The 22,561-nt window shown below is 41.7% G+C and overlaps 1 protein-coding gene across 5 annotated transcripts in view; it reads left to right on the top strand.

Annotated features, from left to right (window-relative positions):
* Positions 1-22,561, top strand: part of PLCL2 (phospholipase C like 2) — a 192,473-nt gene that overhangs the window by 94,592 nt on the left and 75,320 nt on the right. The gene's annotated exons all lie outside the window — the stretch shown is intronic.

The following is a 22,561-nucleotide window of genomic DNA, read 5'->3' as shown; positions in this document are numbered from 1 at the left end:
AGACAGTCAAAATATGAAACCTATTTATTTTCAGTCATTTAGGTAAATTATTGTTCACAATCAAGACAGGAAATGGCATAATTCTACAGTTTCTGCCTAAAGCCTTCTTATGTCTTCATACTTAAATATTTGGAGAGTGTTTCTTTTCTAATATTCAAACCTTAAATAATAAGACCCCATTGGCAGATGTTAATACTTGTTTTTAGAAGAAATTACAGAGGTGCCTTGGTGGCTTAGTCATTTAAGCATCTGCCTTCAGCTCAGGTCATGATCCCTGGGTCCTGGTATTAAGTCCTCAGTCAGGCTCCCTACTCCATGGGGAGCCTGCTTCTCCCTCTCCATCCGCCCCTCCCCCTGCTTGTGCTCTTGTTCTCTCTCAATTAAATAAAACCTTTTTAAAAAATTACATAAACAGAGCTAATTTGTTTTTTAAGATCATAATTTTTGATGATTTATTTATTTATTTACTTATTTTTAAGATTTTATTTATTTATTTGACAGAGATCACAAGTAGGCAGAGAGAAAGAGGAGGAAGCAGGCTCCCTGCTGAGCAGAGAGTCCGATGGGCTTGATCCCAGGACTCTGAGCCACCCAGGCGCCCCCTATTTATTTATTTTTAAAGATTTATTTATTCTAGAGAGAGAGAGAGAGATTGAGAGCTTGAGAGGGGGAGGGGCACGAGGAGAGGGAGAGAGAGATCTTCAAGCAGACTTCCCACTGAGTGCAGAACCTGAAACATGGCTTGATCTCATGATCCAGACTGAGATCATGACCTGAGACAAAACCAAGAGCCAGCCACTTAATTGACTAAGCCACTCAGGTGCCCCAAGTTTATGATTTTTTAAAGAAATAAATGTCTAATAATTCTGAGAATAAAACTAAACTAGCACCAGTTATTTTCACTGGTTTTTTCTTTCTGATTTTGCTTAGTAGATTTATAATTGATTGTGAAGTTTTGGAATATTGGGAAAATAAGGCTTCATTAAATTATATATCATCTCCCTGTTTCTTTGATTATAAGGCATTATGTGTGGACAGAGTGCTAGAGTTTTTGTTTTTATATGAATTTTTCCAGTGTTCCTTCTTTAGGTAATCTATATAGCTTCTGATCTCCATAAATTAAAAATGAGAGTAATAATCATTCATAATTGACATGGAAAGTCAGAAAGAAGAGGGTGTCACCACTAGGGGCAAAGAAGAGTTATGATTTAAGGGTTATGACTTAAGAACCAGACCCATGCCTAGCAATTTCAGACATGAATAGATTACTTAAAAGAAGCTAAGGTTCGTTGCTTTCATGAAATACAAGTGCAAGGATATTCCTTTCTGATTTTTGGTTGTGAGAGTATATCATTTGCAGAGACATAATTTCATGGAATTCCTTCAGTTATTCTTTTCTTCAGTAAAGGAGGTAGTAACTTGACCTCTGTGTTTTTTAGTTATTTTAAGGCTTGAGAGTCCTGACGAAGCCTTCTCTAAGCCTTTCTGGTGGGGATAGTAGCCCCACTCTAAGTGCCCGTAATTCCCTGGGCAGGCTTCTGTATCACATCCTTTTGAAATTGTTATTTCTGCCATTCCCATACTTTAAGCTTTTTTAGTACTTCCATGCTACCTGGCTCACAACGCATTTAATCATTTATTGAATGGAAACTAAACTAAAAGCCAAGATAGAAAGCATAAAATTGTGCTGTCTTGTGCCTAAAGTTAGTACTATACTTGGTGAGTATAATATTCTATTAGTTACCCACATCGAAACATTGAGGGGTGGAGGTGAGGGAGACTTTGGCTTATTATTCTAATCCAGTGTCATTCTTAGTTTATTTCCGTAGGGGACTGAGAGTCATATGGTTTTGTCTGTGCTTAATTTGTGCTCTCAATGTGCTTTTGCCTCCACAAAAGAATATATGAAAAAGTTTGAGTGTTATTGCCTCTGTGTTAGTGTTTGGGCCTTGCCAAGAGGAGTGATAACTACTCTGCTGTGCCCTGGAAGGCCACCTTTATCTTTATAGGCACCCAGTATGGAGGCTTAGACGGGCTACATCCACCCTTAGTAAGGACAGGTGGGAGCTAGGCATGAAAGAGTGTTGGCTTGTTTCCACTGGCAGTTTCTGAGGGCTTTGTGAAAGGAACAGAGGCAGTTGTCAGCATTGAAGGACAGTCCCTTGGAGAGACCAAGGGGAGGAGAACAGAAAAAATGAGATGGCCCATGGAACCATGATGTCATAAGCTGCCCTTGAGTCTGATGACCTTGGAGGTGTTGGTAGGAATGATGAGTGGAACCAAGACATAGGGAATTCTACTTCGTAGGAGGGAGATCTTGTCTAACCAGCAGGAACAGTCAAAGGAGCTGTAGGGAGCATCCAGCCACACATCTGCCAAACTGAGGAGTTTAGTGGCCTTATAAGTCAAAAGAGAAGTCCTGAGAAACGATGTTGGGCCACTTGTATCTTCATCACTGTGACCTTCTCAGCCTCCCCGAGTACTGGGTTTCTTCGTAGAAGGTAGAAGATAATAGTGTCTGCATCTTGGAGTGGTTGTGGGATTTAAAGGCGGTGATGCATACGATTCTCCTAGCCCTGGGCCTGGCATGCCACGGTTACGCTTATTACCGTGTTAGTTCCTTCCTGACCCTACAGTTCTTCTGGTGTGAGTCGCCCGACCTGTTGGAAGGCCCACAACCTTAGGGGTTCTTTAGCTCCTGTTGTGGGCATGGTAGAACTGATTTTAAAGCTCTGATGGAGGAAAAGCAAATGATAACTAACGATTGACTAAAAATATGTCAGTTGTCAGAGAAACTCAGGATGGGGGAATCAGGCTACCTCCCCCATTTCATTTGACTCTCACAATAACCCTGTAGAATAAATTAGTATCCTTGTGTAATATGAAGAAACTGAGGCTGACAGAGGACAAATCTAGGCGCCTGTGGCCGCCAGCTCTTACCAGGCAGAGGCAGAATTCAGACCCGCATCCATCAGGGGTTCTCTGACGTTGGCTGATATGTGGGAAGGCCTCCCAGCAGGGCAGGTTTTAAAAAAAGGCACAGTAGCCCCGCTGCACCGCAAGTGCCTGGAAGGCCGGGGCTGCCTTTTCTGCTTGGTAAACCCAGGGCCCAGCAACATCTGGCACATGGCAGGCTCTCAGTAAATATTTACTCAGTGAATGAAAGTCGCAAGTTAAGGTAGAAAACTAATTATTTCACCAAGTGGCAGGTTGTCAGCAATATGAAATTTGTCATCAACATTATTGAGTTACTGAAAAATATGTGACATTTATTAATACAGGCTCCGCTCAAGTGGCTATCCAGCACTTTAAAGATCTGTGTTTAAAAGTGGACAATATGTGAATAACTGACACAAGATAAAATTCAAAAGATGTCAACAATTTTTTAAACAATTGAAGAAGCACAAGCTGCTTCTCGAGAAAAGTAAACTGATAAGCCTAAAAATAGCTCTTATAATAATGACATAAATTTTGATTCGTGTGTTCTCCACTTCTTTCCTCTAAAGTGTAAATATCCAAATCTTACCATGATGGAGATTTTTTTAAGGCTCTATTTGTTTTCATGTAAGGACAGCAAAATTTTCAATCATATTGAAAATTAAAAGTAAATGCAATGATTGAAGAAGTAAATACACCACGCCAGTTCTTCTCCAAATAAATTCTATATACAGCTATTAGCTATAGTCTTATGGGAATTTTGATGATAGAAATGTAAAAGGCTAGCTGAACACTGGTATTATGAGTAACCACAGAATCATAAATCTGTCAAGCCTGGGATCTGAGGGAAATTCTACAAGGTTGAACAAGTCAAGTTTCAGTTAAATGAGAGCTTTTCTCCACAGGTAAAAAACAACCGCTGTGACCATGGAGCTTCTCGTCAGCACAGTTGCCTTGCAGTTGGTTGAATCACCTCAGATCCCCCTTACCTAGGAGACAGGAGCTTTAACAGAGAGCTGGGCACACAGATGCCTTTATTTATTTATTTATTTTTTTTAATCCCTTTGGTCAAAGCGTATTTAGAAGTAGCAAAAACCAATCCTGTCATGGTAAAGGAGAGGCTTTTTTGTCTCCCCACAGAATGCACCCTTTCAAGTAAGTGCCTTTAATCCTAGTTGACTTTTCCTTGGAAGTTCATTTCACAGTCTTAGTGAAGATACACCAAGTACTTCGCCATTTCATACAACTTTTGTTGAGGCTTTCCATTTCCTTTTCTTGAGGGTAATGGGAAGCCTGTTGAGTTTTGTGGAGAAGCTATCACACCCCAGTGGCTGCAGTCAGTATTTCTGGTAGTCAAAAGGGACTTGAGCTTTGTGATTTCTGTACCACAGGCCGGAAGGAGCTACCTTCTTAACCTTGGCTGTGTGTGTATTATATTTCTATAAACGGTGTGATCTTGTGGCCTTCAGGAAATGCAAGTTATTTTTTTAAGCGCTTATCCTGACTGAGCAAGTTGATTTGTTTGCATCAACTAGGTAAAAGCTTACTGTAATTTGTACTTATTAATCCTCAAAACATTCAAGTCAAATATACTTTTAGTAACACTGAACATAAAAGGTATTCATCATTTCCATAAATTAACTGGTTGCAATATTAGTTTTAATGCTCTTTCAAGGTATGTCTATATCCAAGCATACACTACAGGGTCTTACATAACACCAGACATAAGAAGTCATTTAAACAATAGTTGATGATTCATTGAGGTCTTTTGTTACAGAGATCTCGTTGGGGCCATTTTTGATTTTACTCTCTCCCCCTCACTTTTTTTTTTTTTCTTTTTTAGGAGAAAGTTAACCTTGCTTTCTCTTTATATATCATGTGACTTTTGCAGTGATATTAGGGTAAGTGAACATTGTGGGACTTTTTAGCAATGATATTCATTTTGCATGTTTTAAAGTATGTAAGACCATAAAATGTAACTTCTTCCAAGAAACTTATATTGGCTCTGCTTACATTTATGGGTGACAGCCCTTCTTTCCAGCCATCCATTCCTGAGATCAGTGATAAAATGTGTTGACTGCTTGCTTTGGGCAAAGCACCACACTAGAAATGTCAGGGGGGAATTTGGAATTAAAATATGACAAGTCCCTACCCTTAAGGAGCTTGTCATCTGGACCTGTGCTGTCTGATGCATTAGCCTGAATCCCTGTAGTTCCCTGACCACTGTGCTGTGGTCAGTCGGAATGTGCTAGGTTTCAGGGATTTAGTATGAGAGAAGAAGGCAGAATGTTTTCATAATTTTTATACTGATTACGTGTTGAAATGACAGTATTTGGGGTTAAATAAAATATTAACATTTATTTCATCTGTTTCTTTTTATATTCTTTAATGCGGCTACTAGAAAATTTTAAAATTACATATGTGACTCATACTTTTTTGGGCCACTGATCTAGATGATTTCTGCTTTATTCTAGTGCTATCACCAAGAGAAGGTATCCATCTCCCAAAAATAATTCAGTGTTTTCTCCATCAGTGCTCATGTTTATAACCACAACAAACAATAGCAATCAAAGAGTACCAGGATAGGAAATCAGAGTATTATGATATATTATTAGCCCTTTAACCCATTCTTATATGAAAACATGGCTACATAATAGTTTGCTTCTGTCACAGTATGTCACAGTATGATACCAAAAGAAGAGGGGGGGGGGCGAAGTTAGAGAAAGCTCTAATCAAACTCTTGTGAAATGTTCATCCTAGGAAAGAATAGTGGTAATGCTAATAAGAATAGTAGTGTTAAGATCATCTACCTTGACTACATTTGACATTGACAAGCCCTGTGAAGTAATTAAGGGCAGCTTCAGTAGGCATTTCAATATTATTTGATTTCTACATTTTGTAATACTGAGCAGCAATCCTAGGAATCAGGCACTGTTATCTAGTCCAGGTTCCCAAAGCAGCAGGCCGGGGTTAGTTACACAGGAAGCAGTGGTGCGGACTCCAGCCGACCACAGACAATAGACCAATAGACCATACCTATGGAAGCCAAAGACACCATGGCCAACCCCCTTCTGTATCCCTATGAGGTCAAAGTGCTTGTTAGCACCCAGTGAGCTCTTAGAGGGCAGCTCTGTGTCATTTTTAACCATTTAGATCCGTGAGATTGATTTGGGGTAGATTTCGAATAAACTCCTTTTTCTCTTTCTACAGCAATCCCAGTAGATGGGACTTGAGGACTTGTAATGTAAGTCTTGGGTAAGTCAACCTAGGTAGTACTCTCACATTTGGTATCTCACCGGTGCCTTACCAAGCCCTGTGAAGTAATTAAGGGCAAGTAATTACTTTCCTCATTTTATGAAATCCGTGGCTGAGGTTTCAGGAGGTTTACTGACCTTTCGAAGCGTGCAGCCAGTCACTGGGGATCTGGGAGAGCTCAGCCCTGACTGGCAAAGTGGGCCAGCTCGGGCAGTGGGAGGGAACTTTGCACTCAGCACTACTTTGCACTCAGCACTGACTTTGCACTCAGCAGCTACGCCTTCAAGCACTGAATCACTTAGCACTAAATCGCTTCCAATCAGAAAAACAAAACAAAAAAATAGCATTTTCCTTGAGAACTTAATCCAGGGAATTGTTACAGGTGCTGAAAGAACCACCAGGCCAAATGTGGGCTTGGTGAAGCCACCCAGAGATTAGCAACAGCAGAAAACCATCCCCCTGGATAGGGTAGAGAGACTATGCAGATTGGTCCCTGAGCCCAGGAGCCATGGGGACCTTTGAGGGGATGCAGCCTCTGCTAGCCTCTCCTCTGCAGACAGAGAGATAAAAACCCATCCATCTTCACCCCTCCTCCTGCCCAGGGTCTAGTTCTGTCAGAGCTCCTGGAAGTAATCCAGCAGTCATCCAGCTGACATGGGATCTTAGGACATCTAACCCGAGGGCCGGCTCCCTGGTAATGCAGAGTACAGCAAGGTTGGAAAAGGAACCCATCTGCCTGGCAAACCATTTAACCTCTGAAATGGGGATGATGATAGGTCCTGCCTCAGAGTTGAGGATTCAAAGAGATAATGTTTATAAAGTGCCTGTGGATGACATAGTTCAGCAGAGGTTGGCCCACCTCCCCTGCCTGAGGGAACAATGGCAGTTAGCGTGGACAGTGGTTACCGCGTGACCTAAAAAGCATAGGTGTGTGGCACATGAGAATGAGCGAGATCCTGATGGTCTGAGCACTGCAAAGAGTCACAGATTATCCCAGTCATTCTCCACACTTCGTTTTCTTCGTTCTTCTTGCAATTTTTTTCCTCAATTACTTCATAAAGAAAATGCATTGTACATTTTGTCCGGGGCTAGTGGGCTACAAGAGGGAAGTAGGATCGCTCAGAGGTCACCAGCGTGATGCTGGTCACACAGAGGGTTGATTTTTCCTATTTTTCCAGCCCCAACTTACTCTGAAAAGCCCTCAGTCTCAAGTTTTAGTCTTATTAAATTAAAAACTGCTCTAGAGTAATGCTTTTAGAAGCACAACTAAATTACTTGAAAAACAAATTTATAATTGGAGTAAATGTGGTTCAGCTAAAATTCCTCTTTCCGAAGGATAAAATGTGATTTCTGTATTGCCATTACAATTTCCAGTAAACCCAAGTGAATTTTGCATTGTATTTGGCTTGGGGGGAGGAGGGGAGATGCATCCAATCAGATTAAGAGATAAACTTTTTACTAATCCAGTTTTTAGATGCATTTCTTAAAAGTTTTGAGCCACAGACTCAACCGATCAACCTTACAAAGGATGTCCGAAGTTGGAGAGTTGAATTGTGAGAAGGCTGGGGCAGAGTCCTAGGTTGTCAGTGGTGACACATGTGATGATGATGGTGTTATATGTGTGTAGTCCATTCATGTTTCAATTTGAAATGAGATCTGCAATACACCTGCATATTTTGGAGGGCAGGGAGGCATGATTCGATCCCCAGAAGAACTCATGTGTGGTCCACTGGAATAGCCCAGCCCTCAGTTCCTTTACCCTGCTTCACACCTCACTTCTCTGCTCTAGCTCCAAGAATGCACACCCTCCCTCCAGGACCCCCTTCTAACAACTATATCCCCTTTCTGCAGGGCTCCCTCCCTTTTCTTACTCTCTACAATGCTTACCCACGCCCCTGTTAACCTCCTTCAGAAGATCTTAACATCCATTTGTGTATTGCTTCCCCTTCTGTGGGCTGCATAGGGAATTCTGTGTGATTTGCAGCAGTCCAGACTCTGGGAGAGTCAGAAGTTGAGAACTTCAGGGGAATCTGACTCTCAACACCCAAGGTTGTGTGGTGAGCTCAAGCCAGTGCCTGCAGGGCAGCCCTTCATGCAAGTCATGGGAGAACAGCTTAGCTCTGTGCAGCTAAGCAGGTAATCTCATTGTTCTCCCAACAAGGTCCGTGCAGAGCAAAGGGGATCTCCAGCCGGGAGCTGGGCAGGGACTCGGTTCTAGTGAGGCAGGCTGGAGATTGGGCTACAAAGGGGCAGGGGGTAGGGAAAACTGTAGTAACCTCAGGAAATTAGTAAGAAACAGCTCGAAGGACTAGGTCACCATGCCCAAAGGTACACATGGCTATCTGTCCACTGGCTCAAGGCAGAAGGACTAACCACACCTCACAAACACCTAGACGTGGGTTTCTGGCCTGGGCAGGATGGGCTCTTACACTGGACAAGGTGAGGTGTGCAAGTTGGAAGTGTCCAGACAGGCTAAACTGCCAGCCTGCAAGCCTGCCAGTTGGCCTGGGAACATCTCTGTAGCTGAGATTAGACTTTGGTTATACCTGACTCTGCAGTGCCTGGCACTTGGCGACAACTTAACACATGGTTAATAAGGTCACTTTAAAACAGGGCGACCAAATATTTCAGTTTGCCCAGGACCACCTGGTTTTTGTGGCACATGTATTACTAATTCCCACTTTCACTCCCAGAAGTGTCCCAGTTTAGATGTCCTTCTATCTTGGGGGAATAGAATCCACCATTTGCTGGTGGTGGTCTGTGGGTGCTGGGGGCCTGTGTCTTTGTCCTCCTATCAGAGGCTTCTGTTGGGATACGGCTTCATTCCCCAGTGCTCTCTCCCCAGAAGTCTTCCCTGGGAAAAGCTTGGGCCTTAGCGAGTCGGTCAGAGTTGCATAACTGGCTGAAGGGTCAGCTTTGACACTCTCAGAATTTTTTTTTTTAATTTTTTAAAAAAATTTTATTTATTTATTTGACAGAGATCACAAGTAGGCAGAGAGGCGGGGGGGGGGGGGTGGGCAAGCTCCCTGCTGAACAGAGACCCCGATGTGGGGCTCGATCCCAGGACCCTGAGATCACGACCCAAGCTGAAGGCAGAGGCTTAACCCACTGAGCCATCCATGTGCCCCAACACTCTCAGAATTTAAAACAGTGTTTAGAGGTATAGTATGTAAAGCAGCCTGATTCCTGGAATAAGGACAGCACCGTGCTCGGTAAGGGCTTTTGGTGATTGGTTTGCAAGTAGATTCGGTATTAGTCCTTGTTGTCCACTCCTAGATAACTTTAATGAAATATAATACAATATAGTTAAATGTATTTTAAGTTTACATTATGTAGTTGATACTCTGGTTTCTCTTCAGATTGCATAAATCTTTATTCAGTTGACCCTTGAGCAACATGGAGGTAGGGCCATTAAACACCTCCCCCCGCTCCCCCCGCAGCCCTGCACAGTCAAAAATCCTCATATAACTCTAGACTCTTCCCAAGCTTCACTAATAGCTTACTCTTGACCTTACTAGTAACATAGACAGTCATATATTTTGTATGTTACATGTATTATATACTGTATTTTTACAATAAAGTAAGCTAGAGAAAAGAAAATGTTATTAAGAAGTCAAAAGGGGGAGAAATACAGTTACAGTACTGTGCTGTAGAAAGATCCGTGTATAAGGGGACCTGCGCAGTTTAAACCCATGTTGTTCAAAGGTCAACTGTCATACCTTACCTTTGTAGAAAATCTAAGCATGCCTTAGAAGTGCCTGTATTTTGTCTTCCCACCAGTATCCTGAAACAGGCGTGAAAAGCCTTTCTAGTTCCAATTCTCAAAACCCAAGTTTACAGGATGTACTTTTGTAGGATTGCCTGAGCTTCTTGATTTTATGTCCTATACAGAATGGGATAGAGACCCCTATTCACAGTGCGTTCTATGTTGTATTACTTAAAGCCTGAGCCAGGTGCGGGAAACCCTCTGTAGAGCAAGTGTCATACCAGCTGTGGGGCATGACCTGTGCGCTGGGTTCTCTCCATTAGCCAAGTCTCACGGCACCAAGGGCTGGATATGTGACACGGGATGGCACTGAAGCAGTTCAGTTGCTTTGGTCACTGGCTGCATAGACTGTCTGAGATGTAATAATGATGAGATCTTACCGGTTTTTAAAACTGCTTTTCATTTCATTTTGATGAGCTAATTAATCTGGAAGGGACTTGTGGTTTTAAAAGGGTATACGACGATGAAGGAAAATGGCAGAACCGGACCTTCTACAATCCAAATTGGCACTGCTCTGTTTTGCAGATGCTCTCAGCTAATCGTGCAAGTCTCATGGATTCCTGCCATGTCGGCATTGGCATTTTTATTGATTGCTTAACCCAAGTGGGGCGTTTAATTAAAAAAAAAAAAGTCTTTCTGTGGGCATGACATAAAGCATATGTATGTATTTGCTGTAAATCAAGTAGATAAAAAGATGGTGAAGGTCTGTCTGTGCTACTTAGGCAGGTGTTTGCATGAGAAAATCTTTTATTTGAACCTCTTTTTGGAGGAAAGCAGTGGGTTTGGCTTTAATTTTAGGAATTGGCTTTAATTTCAAGAATTTCCAATAATTTAAAAAATTGGACTGTAACAAGGTGTACTATAACTTTTGAGATTATTCTGTTTAAAAGTAATTTTAGAAGTGTGCAGGTTTCTATCTGGTGTTCAAAATAGTAATCTTTGAGTTCATTCATTCAGGGGGGTTGATAAACTGTATAACATTTAAACATTACCTATCCTTAGTTAAGTTTTATCAGACTGTTAAGACGGAAGCAAAATAAATAGCTCCATAAACGGGCTGATGATTGTTAAAGTTGTAAAACAAATGAGGCTTTTTCCCTTTGTTGACCTTTTAAAACAGGTGGTGAGTCGTATTCACATGCATAGGGAAAATGCGCATGATTATCAGTTCTGTACATATTTGTATATTTTCTGTCTGCAGCATGGGAGTATGTGTTCCCAAGACTGGGAGGCCTTCTCAGAGGAGGTGCTGGCTCAGAGCCAGCCTCCTGGCCTGCTTCCCCTTCTCCTGCTCCCAGGCCCCATGATTGACTTCAAACCTTACAGGCTCTCTCCTCTCTCATGCCTTTGCATCTGCTGTTCCCTCTGATTAGCCTTCCCTTCTTCTTCCTCTTTCATTAGGATCCAGCTCAGAAGCCACTGTCTGGGGGAAGCTAATGACAGTCTTGGCTCTTGCTTTCCCAAAGGATTCTGCTCCTTCAGAGACGACATGTTTCCTTTCTCCTGCATCATTAATTTCTCTTCTTTACTGGGGTGAATCCCTTCAGCCTTGAATACTGCTGTATGGTCTCCAGTCTGACTACACACTCTCTCTCCCTCCCTCTAACTCCCTTCTTCATGGAGTTAACCACACTCACGCTCTGCTCCTCACTTTCCTTTCAGTCCCCAGCCCCCCAGACTAACCCTTAATCTTCCCCTCTAATTAGACATCACAACATCGCACACCATTTCATCGAGCCAGGAACTTGGCAGCTGCCTCAGACTCCTCCATTTCTCTCATGTGTGGCCTCCAGCCCATCGGCCAGTGTCGTCAGCTCTGTCACTGACGTCGTGAAGCCATCCACTTCTCTCCGTATCTCCAGATCCGTATCCGTACCTTCTCTCCGTATCTCTCCATACCATGTCACGTCCATGGCTCCGGCTACCATAGTCCCATGTGTGGGATGCTGTAGTTGTCTCTCTGCTGTCTCCCTGCCTCGGCCCTTCCCCATCCTCATCCTCACCACTTGGCCTGTTTTAGAAGGGCAAATCAGACCACGGCACTCTCCTTCAAGGAGTTGCCCTTGGAATTAAATCCAGTGCCTTCCTGTAAAATTCTATCGGCTCTAGCCTCTGCTTCCCTGTGGTTTCTTCTCCTTCCAGTCTCACCAGCTACCTACACGTCCACTACGTTTTTCTCCTTTGTGTGCTGGAGTACTCGTCACTTGGGCCTCAGCCTCTTTGCACCGGTCATTCTTTCTTCCTAGAAAGCAGAGTGGAACAAGTGGTAGAGGCCGGACTCACCAGAAGTTAGGGCGTTTGAGGGATCCATCCCGAGGCTGTCTGGATGAAGAGCAAGCAACAAGGGAAGCCATGAAGCACCCATAGCTGGGACCAGGCGTGGGAGGTCCACGAAGAAGGCCTGCAGGGTTTTGATGGCCAAAGGCTGCCAGGCAGGGAACCGGTCTCCAAAGCCTGCTGAGCCACAGCACCTAGCTTGGGCTCATGGTTTAGCGCGGCGTTGGCTAGCTTGAGTATGCTAGGAAAAAAATACTAGAACTTCAGTTTCATTCTGTGAATGTTCTCCAATATACACAATCTGTTAGTCGCTAACACATGTATTTAATAAACACACACACACATCTCAGAGGCATGCTCAGAAATAAGAGCACATGACCAGTATACAAAAAGCACTTCATTAAAACAATAAATGCTTTAAAATTGTTGTGAGAACCTCCCAACAGAAAAGCCCAAAAGCAGATGGTTTCACTGGTGAACTCTAGCAGACATTTGAGGAAGAATTAACATAACTCTTCCTTTGTGTTTCTGTGGTATTAGTGGTAATGTCTCCTCTTCCCTTTCTGATTTGATGTATTTGAGTCCTCTCTCCCTTTTTCATGGTAAGTCTAGCTACAGGTTTGTCTATTTTGTTCACCTTAAAAACAAACAAACAAAAAAAAAAACTCCTGGATTCACCGATCTTTCCCTTTGTCTTATTGGTCTCTCATTGATTTCCAGTCTGATCTTTGTTATTTCCTTCCTTCAAATAGTTTTTGGCTTAGGTTTGTTCTTTTTCTAGTTCTTTGAGGTATAAACTTAGGTTATTTGAGATTTTTCTTATTTCTTGATGTAGGCATTTATTGCTATGACCTCTTTCTTAAACAGTTCTTGTTGCATCCATGAGGTTTTAGTGTGTTGTATTTCCATTTTCATTTGTCTCAAGGCTTTTTCACCTACTGGTGGTTCAATAGCATTTTATTTTATCTCTATGTACTTGTGAATTTTCAGATTTAGTCACATGATTGATTTCTAGTTTCAGACCATGATGGTCAGAAAAGATGCTTGATTTCAGTCTTCTTAAATTTATTAAGATTTCTTTTATGACCTAACATATGATGTATTCTGAGAATGTTCCATCTGTGCTTGACAAGAATGTGGATCCTGTTGCCTTTGGATGGAAATTTCTGTATATATCTGCTAAATTCCTCTGGTCTACCATGTCAAAGGCCAGTGTCTCCTTATTGATTTTCTGTCTGGGTGATCTATCCGTTGATGTAAGTGGGGTATTAAAGTCCCCTATTATTACTGTATTGCTGTTTATTTCTCCATTCAGGTCTGTTAATATTTGCTTTATATATTTAGGTGCTCCTATGTCAGGTGCATAAATATTTACAAATGTCACATCCTTTTGTTGAGTTGACCCTCTGATCATTGAGATTACCAGATTACCAGTTCATGAAAAGTGGCTACTGGCCAATACTGGTCAGCATTGGTCCCTCCAGGGGCTATGGACTATAAGAGCCCATTCCCTCAAAAAGTTTCTGCTTGAGAGATAAGGCGAACCCACATAAAACAATTAGAGAACTGAATAAGACTATAATTAAGTGTTAAATTATAGGGTAGAGACTTTAACTACTGTAAGAGTTTGGAGAAGAGACAGCATTCAGAGCACAGCCTTGTGAATGGTTTGGAACTTAAAAATATTTTATAGAAAGTGAACTTTCCCTTTTATTTGATTCATTCTCCCCCCCTCCCTTGGGCTAATTGTTCACACACACTAATCTCATATGCAAATGAGTGATTGGATTAAAAAAGGCCCCAGGAAGAAGTTTATTTTGCCTATAAGATAAGATGGGAAATAATAAACAAGATGATTGCAGAGTAAATTATCTGTGAAAGAATTTTCCTTTTAAAGTTTAATTTTAAAATAATTGTGGAAATATAAAACTTCTGACTGAAAGAGCTACTGCCTCTTCCTTCTCTGGTGGGTGTGGTCCAAGACGGCAACTCTGCAGGTCTGCCTGCTTACAGGTGTCTGTGAGGCTTTCCTGTTTGGTTTTTTAAAGATTTTATTTTGAAGTAATCTCTATATCTAACGTGAGGCTTGAACTCACAACTCCGAGATCAAGAGTTGTGTGCTGTACAAACTGAGCCAGCCAGGAGTCCCTGGAGCTTTCCTTCTGGGTCCTGACTGGCCCCACGGAGCCATCATTTCCCTCAGTACCACGTAGTGATGGATTTAAAGGTAAAAAGTGAGGAAAATATCCTTCTATGCTATACCGAAATAATGAAGAACCAGCACAATGTAGGTGGAAAAATTGTGATTGAGAAGCTATTCTTAGAATGGATCATACCAGAGGCTAAGATTATATACTACGTGATTCAACTTGCATGGCTTTTGAAATTCAGTATGATTTACCAAACAGTTATTAACAATTAAAGTTATGTAACCACATCTTGAAACAGTGCTGTAGTATAGGAAGTCAACCAGCTTTATGATGTGCTGAATAAGGAATTATCATATACACAGTTGGGAAACACTGACAGTTTTCACACCAAAGTGGGCCACTTAAGTACCATTATTATAGATCATAAATTAAAATTCATTAGCATCAATATTTTCACTGGAATGTAAAGTAGCACTTGCATAGTTTATAGGAGCTCAGTGCTCACCATTAAGTTTTTCATTACTGGAGAAAAACCGATGAATTTTATTGCAGTTTACATTGGACATAGATGTACATTATGGTTTTATAAATTTACTTCAAATAAATATTTCAGTGGTAGTGAAAGTGTTTGACCAAAAGAGTGTTGTCATAAAAGTATCGTATTCCATTATGGTCTCCTGATTTCATAATTAAAGATCCTATTTTTTTTTTCAAGGCAGGTGCAACCCATCACATCAAATGAGCTCAAAGCTTTAACCTGACGTTGAAAACTTCATTTTATAGGACCTGGAAATGTGTTTTCTTTGCGCATAGTTATTTTGAACACTGTAGGAAATAATATGGGTGTATGAAGTAGAAGGGGTCATCTGAATAATTCTGTTCAGAAAGTGCTTTGAGTGAAGTTGTTTCAGTATTTTTTAGACAAAAAATATTATGGGGATCATTGCTTTGTATTTTTCTTTTTACATACGAATACCTACATGTGAGTTAAAATTATAATTCTAACTAAATTGATGGGATTTTAAATTAACAAAAGAAAAATAAATAAAATTAACAAAAGACATTGAGAACTGATTTATTTATTTGTGCCCTATGAATGTGGGCATACAACCTACTGAAGAGGGCATCTGGCTCCTTTTGACAGTTTCTCAATATATCTTGGGTATCACATCCACTTGGTTGTGCTTAAAAGTCCCCCAGGAGCATTAACTGGTAGCCTCAGTGAAACACGACCCAGAGGGGAACTGTGTTCATTCTCTTCCTTCTGGAATGGGACTAACTTCCAACAAATCCTAAGTGATTAGAGTACTGCAGTTGCACATTTATAATCGTGTTCTTTTTATTATTCTTTCATGAAGAAATAATTTCAGCCTGAAATGTATTTATTGAACAGCACCTCACGCAGAGTGTACAAAACTTCAGGCAGCATTTTGAGCACTTTCCAGCTGTGAACTCATTTATTATTATAACAACCCTATGAAGTAGATACTATAAATAACACATGGGGGGCACAGGTACTTTCTTAAGTCTCTGTTTTACAGGTGGAAAGCTGGAGGACTAAAGACTATGTAATGCTAGCTTGCCTCTTGGGGCTCATAGTATTTCTGTGGGTGATTCCTAAATTAGAAAGTACATAAGCTATTGGATTATTTTGTTCCCCTTGGAATTAAGAAAACCTATTTTACAGCTATAAATAAGAACTCTTCCTCTGACTGATTGGTTTTGCTGCTATTAGTGAAAATCTGTTCCTTATATCCATAAATTATGTGGTTTCCTTTTGTTTGCCTGTCTCTCAGTTTGTCATCTCTCTTTTGGATAGCCTTAAAATTTCCTTGACAGTCCTATAAAACATATACCCTTTGCCTTTAACGTGTAAGGCTGACTTTCTTTTTTAGGAAATGATAATCTTTTTCTTTGCCTTTTGAAGTTTATGTTAATAAGGTGCATGACTCTAAACCTTTTTGAGAAAGAGGAATGGGTTTGCATTGCGTATCACTTTCAGAATCCACTCAGTCTTTTGAGGTCTCTGAAACCCACCTGTGAGCCTTCAGAGACTGACCTCTAGGTTAGGGACACCTTTGTGGCAGCACAGGAAAATTTAGGAACTGTAGTGCTTTAAAGGGGAATAACTTTTGAAAAAAATTCAGTACATTTGTAAGCCTGGTCAAGTAGATGTCGTGTGGCTAGATGTAAGTGGATCCCCTGTAATCCATTCCTGTTGTCATTGTTTTAAAGAGTGATTATTTTGAGAGAGAGAGAGAGAGAGAGAATGAGAACAAGCAGGGGGAGGGGCGGAGGGAGAGAATCTTTTGAGCAGATTCCATGCTGAGCGAGGAGCCAGACGCTGGGCTCGATCCCATAACCCATGAGATCATGACATGAGCTGAAACCAAGAATCAGACGTTAACCAACTGAGCCCACCTAGGTGTCCCTGAATTGTTATTCTTATTTGTGTTCCTCTGTATATAACTTTAAGGTTTTTCTTTTTGTATTTGTTTTTGAACAATTTGATTGTGAGATGTCCAAGGGGTGTTTTGTGTGTGTGTGTGTGTGTGTGTCTGTCTCCTATAATGTGGACTGAATGCTGGGCATCATGTTTTGTAAAGACTGAAGTAAATAACACTTAGGCTCAAAAATGAACATGCCTCTTCATCTTCTGGGTCATTAATGTTGGGGAAGTTGAGCAAGTCTAGTCAATAATTGCATGGGTTTTGTATTTTGAGGCACCATTGTTACTTTTATTGTACCACTGACTTTAAATTCCTCCCACAGTGGGCAACAGTGTGTTTAGCGTGGAGACTAGAGTCCCAGAGGTTTACTTATTGTACCTGCTCTGCCCTCGGCTTTCATCCTCAGATGGCTGTGTGAAAAAGGAGTCTTTCTCCGTGTTCTTACCCTACCTCCATGGTGCACGGCTTGCTCCTTGGTCCCAGGGTTCTGGGAAAGTCAGGAGGAGTTTTTTGTCCTCCTGATCTAGTTTCAGTATTCAGCAGCCATACGCTCCTATTCATCAGGGTAGAACCTTGTGGGCACACCTGCCCTGCTCCCCTTAGCAGCCACACTTGGCCAGTGTCTGTGTGGAGTTGAGGCTGGAGACAGTCTTCTGCTCTCTCTTGGTGGTAATAGAGTTCTGCTTTTATTGGTGCAGGCTCCTGAATCCAAGAGGTTCTTCTACCCTTTGGGGCAGTAGATCTTTGCCTGGCTGTAGAGATAGATGGATTTTGCTTCTACCCTGACCCCAGTGGTGCTGGAGAAAGAGGGCTTGCTGCCCCTCCCTCAGTGGCTTAAGGCTTTTGCTTCAATATGAGAGGGTAGTTGGGGAAAGAGGCAGAGTTTCAATCTGCCCCCCATGTCTGTGCCCTGGAGAGGGGCTCTCTCTCCTGTTCTCCCAGTTTTTCTCAGGAGCACCCATGAAGCAGACCTACAAATGTGTGCAAACTCTGTGTGTGTCTGGGGCTCCCTTTTATTCTACACTGATATCCTAGCCCACACTTGGCCTGTATGAATTCCTGAAAATCTTAGCCGACTTCTTATATGTGCGGCTTCCCTGGTGACCTCTCTCTTTCATGCCCTGTCAAATGTGAAGCAGTTTCTGGGTCTTGTCTGTCCTTGGAAGGGCCTGTCACTCTCTGGAATGCAGCTCCTTTGGTTGCTTTGTGACCACTGTTCTCTGATGGATAGAAGAAAACTTAAGATTTTATAGATAGTTTGGCTTTTTCTCATCCTGCTGGTAATGATGTTCTCTCTTGACTTTCCATATTCTGAGCTATCCTCTTGATGGTACCTGCTCACACACATGAGTTTCAATTCTCCTGTGGGTTCCCAAGCCAAAAGCTGATCTGCGGGTTCACAGACTCCTTGCCAAAGTTGGGCCAGGGTGAGCTCTGGGAATGCAGTAGAGGGCATCCTGGGAGAGGGAGGCTGTGAAGAGAGGAACCTGTGGGCCAAGCAGCTCTCTTTATATGCAGTAAAGGGAATTCCACATGAGCGGGAAGCAACATTTGGCCGTATCTAGCTTATTCCACATGAGCGGGAAGCAACATTTGGCCGTATCTAGCTTTTCTTCAAGTTATTTTATTCTTTTCAGTTCATCTGATTGTACAAAATGACCTTCAAAGTGACCGATTTTCCTCCTTTTTTTTTTTTTTTTTTTTTGCCGTCTTTGCTCATCTTGGAGAGCACATCAAAGTTCTAACGATGAATGAGAAACCTTGCAAGGTAGCTCTGATGTGCCCAGCATGACTTCTTCCTTCAATTCAGCGTTCTTGTTACTGAGCTTAAGAAAGGCCAGGCCTTGCTGTGCTCCTTTAAGGGGCCTCAAGTTGCTTCTGGGGGCATCCTGTTTTCTTTTGTTAAGGATAGAAATTTCTTTAACATGCTGTTTCTTAACTCTCTTTATTCCTAGGCCCCCTTCAGTTAACATAGAGATCTCAAGGTCTTTTTAAATGCTATTTCTAAACCAAATTAAATGACTTGACTCAAAACAAGCCAGAAAGGCAAACGACTGTGCGGTTTTCATACTCCGTCCCCTTCTTCCTTCTGATATGCCCCACCCCCAGCCCCCTCTGGAATCCCCACCTGTATCTAGAATTCAGCATTTCAGGGTTGATGTGGAGATGGGCTTTTCGAAAGCTGATTTTCCTTTAGACCGAACATTTGTTTCGTGTTTCTTCTCTTGGTGTTATTAAGTGCTGATAGAGTATCAGAAGTTTATATTCTCTTATATTTGCCACTGAGAAGCTTTAGATGGTGAGTGCTTAAAATGGAAGAACCAGCTTCGAAACATTATACTGTTTTTAGAAGCATTTTTGAGACATCTTTATCTCAGCAGAAACTTACATCTTTTCCTCTGGTTTTAGGTGATTAGTTCATGTAAACTATATGAATTTTGTTTTCTGTAGATAAAAAGACTGTATAGGTAGCGCCTTTCACTGTTAAATTTAAACTAAGTAACATTAGGAGCGAATATAGGAAAGAGACTCCAGCTGTGGTGCTGATCAGCTTCTGAGTTTATGCAAGTACAGCAGACCCTTGAATGGCGAGGGTTTGAGCTGTATGGGTCACTTAGACATGGACTTTTTTTCCCAATAAATACAGTGAAGTGCTGTAAATGTATTTTCTGTTCTCGACGATTTTCTTAAAAACACTTTCTGTAGCTTAGTTTATTGTAAGAATATAGCATGTAATACATAACATGCCAAGTACGTATTAATAGACTATGTGTTACCGGGAAGGCTATGGGTCAGTAGCAGGCTCTGAGTGGTTGAGTTTTGGAGAATCAGAAGTGATTAGCAGATTTTCAACTGTGTGAGGGATGGGCACCCCGAACCCTTGAGTTGTTCAAGAGTGAGCTGTACTAGATCACGCCTGGGCTGAAAAGTGAAAGCCAAGTAGGTGTGGGATAAAGATTCTGGGAGTCAGGTCAAATGGGGACCTGGATCTCCTGCGATTTGAGCCTCAGTTGTTCCTCCCTCCCACACAGGGGCTTCTGTCCTTCTCTTCTCTTCCTCTGGGCGGTGGGGGCTGGCCTGCCTTCACATCCACCTGCAGCTTCCAGCCAGTGGTTCAGGTTCATCCGGTGGTGAGAGCAAGCTCGCACATCCGTTCTCCTGTTTGGTCTCTAAGCAAGCACCCTGTTGGTATTTGATAATAGCTTCATCTGTTGGAGAGGAAGGAGGCCGTGATGTGCTCTGGAGAGGACAGGATGGTTCTGGATCACAGCAGACAAGGGGGAAGAAACAGGAAGATCTCTTGTAAGGGAAGTCTCTGCTGTCATTATATCAGCTTATGTTGGGGTGACCGTCATGTGCCTGTGTCTGCAATGAAGGATCAGAACTCACCAATCAAAACCTGGCTGGCTTGCAAAAAGCAGGGCAATGTTTTGAAAGCCTCAAGTGTAGTGGTTAAGCTCCTGTCTGTCCCACAAATGGGGGTGTGTGAACACATAAGTATGTTATTAGCGTGCTTTGTGATTTGGCTTTTTCTTCTTAATAACAAAGAGAACTATGAATCTGAAATGTACCAATTGTAATACAATAGAAAGTAGTAGGTGAGTATTAATCAGTATGTTAAGATGGATAGAGTGAAAGATTACAGTGCTGAGAAAATGCTATATGTATTTTTAATGGATAAATGGGTAAGTAACTTCATTTATCTTTGTGACTTCTTTTTACTAGTGGCACTTTAGAGATATAATTTGTAACGATTATAACATTCCCTTACTTAATTAGTATGTTGTCTTTACTAAAGGTACATGTTTGTTTTTAAAGGTAAAGCAACCGTCATTCTGAAAAATTGGAAATTTATACATTTGTTTCAGTCCCTTATGCATGGTTGATTACAAATTTAATTTCACGCCAACTCACTTAAATAGATAGAACACAGGCTATGCTTTAGGGGTTTGGAAGAGCTATGATACAATTCATCTTATGGATACAACTGCCACAGTTTTTATATCTTTTGCACTTTATTGTTCTGAGGATTCACTTGCAAAGAAATACTCTACCTTGTGGCTTTTATGTTGTGTCTTGGCATTTAAAAAGCCTCTGTGGTTCGTTTTGAAACTTTAAGGGAAATGATAACCGTATGACTTAAAGTTTAAGTTTAATTACCTCCTGCAAATTGCTTTTGGAAGTATAGGTAGTCAAAAAGTAAGAGTGGTTTTAAATTTCGGATGCAGAGACTGGCATAATCACTCTCTAAAATGTAGAGATTTTACTCAAAATAGATTCTCTCCAAAGCAGAAAAGTTAGAATCGCTTTTGTCTAATACTCTTCATGCTCTTCTCTTCATTGCCACAAAAGTTATATAATCTCAACCTCCACCTCTACTCCCTGTGTATGAATAGAATGACTTACTGGAAATTTATCAAAAATATCACATACTTCCTGAAAGGCAACATCATGTTTTAGGTGAAAATTGTGAAAGATGCTTTGAGGTCATTTGAGCATTTTATAAAAAGGTGATAAAGGTGTCTGTACAGGGAAGGAACTTCAATACACACATAACTATGGCATCAGCCTCTTAAGGCAGGCACCTGTGACACTGAGCAGGGAAGTTGAGGGCTGTGCCCTTGAAGATGCAGACTTCTTCAGAAACAGATGCTGCTTAGAGTGTTTCCCTTGATGGTGTTCACAACCTGGTGATGCTGCACATACTTAGGTGACATTGTTCTGAGCACTAGCCCTGTGCGTGGCAGCAGGCTTTAATAAATCCAGTGCTAGGGTGACAGAAGCACCCTCAGCTGTCCTCCCTCCCAGACTCAGTACAACTGCAGCTGCAGAACCGTACGTGTGTGAAGTCTGGAGAACCGTGACTAATCGGAGACACTGAAGAGCCAGGAATTTTGGCTGGAATTTCAGTGTCTACTCATTTAACACACAGTTTAGTGGTCAGTATTTAGCTGTTTCTGGATTTTTGGCGTTTCCAGAAATAGCTCAGATATCTTAGTGAGTCCAAGTGGTGAGGAAGTGGTTTTCAAACTTCAGTGAGCCTCCCCTTCACCTAGAGTATTGCTTACAGTGCAAATTCCTGAGCACTACCCCCTAGAGATCTGATCCTATGAGCCTAGGAATCTGCATTTTAATCAGGTAAGCCAGGTGGTTCTGAGGCAAGTGGACAGGCCTTTGAGGAACACTAGTGTGGGAGATACATTCAGATGCAGAGTCCGCCTCATGGGTGTATGAATACTGTGCGGTTGGGCAGGCCCCACACTCAGTAAGGCCCTGTACTTGAATCAGTACTCTTCTGTCACCTTAAAATCCTTAACAATTTTTTTTTTTTTTTTTTTTTTTTGAGAGAGAGAGAGACTGGGGAGGGGCAGAGGGAGAGGAGAGAGAATCTTAAGCAGGCTCTGCACATTCAGTGCAGAGCCTAATGGGGGCTTGCCCTCATGGCCCTTGATTGAGATCATGACCTGAGCTGAAATCAAGAGTCAGAAGCTTAACTGACTGAGCCCCCAAGAGCCCCTAAAATGCTTAACAAGTTTTGAATAAGGAGTCCTGCATTTTCATTTTTCCCTGAGCCCTGCAAATTAAGCAGTCCATTCTCTGTACAGGATTTTATTTTGTATTACTGAAATTGTGTTTCTTGACACCCATGGGCTTGCAATTATTCAATAATGATTTTTTACCTGTTTATATTAGACTGCAAACTCTAGGCTGCTTCTAAGCTCTAG

This window comes from Mustela lutreola, chromosome 2 (assembly GCF_030435805.1).
Source record: "Mustela lutreola isolate mMusLut2 chromosome 2, mMusLut2.pri, whole genome shotgun sequence".
Classification (NCBI taxonomy): domain Eukaryota; kingdom Metazoa; phylum Chordata; class Mammalia; order Carnivora; family Mustelidae; genus Mustela; species Mustela lutreola.
This window is presented reverse-complemented; position numbering and strand designations above follow the sequence as displayed.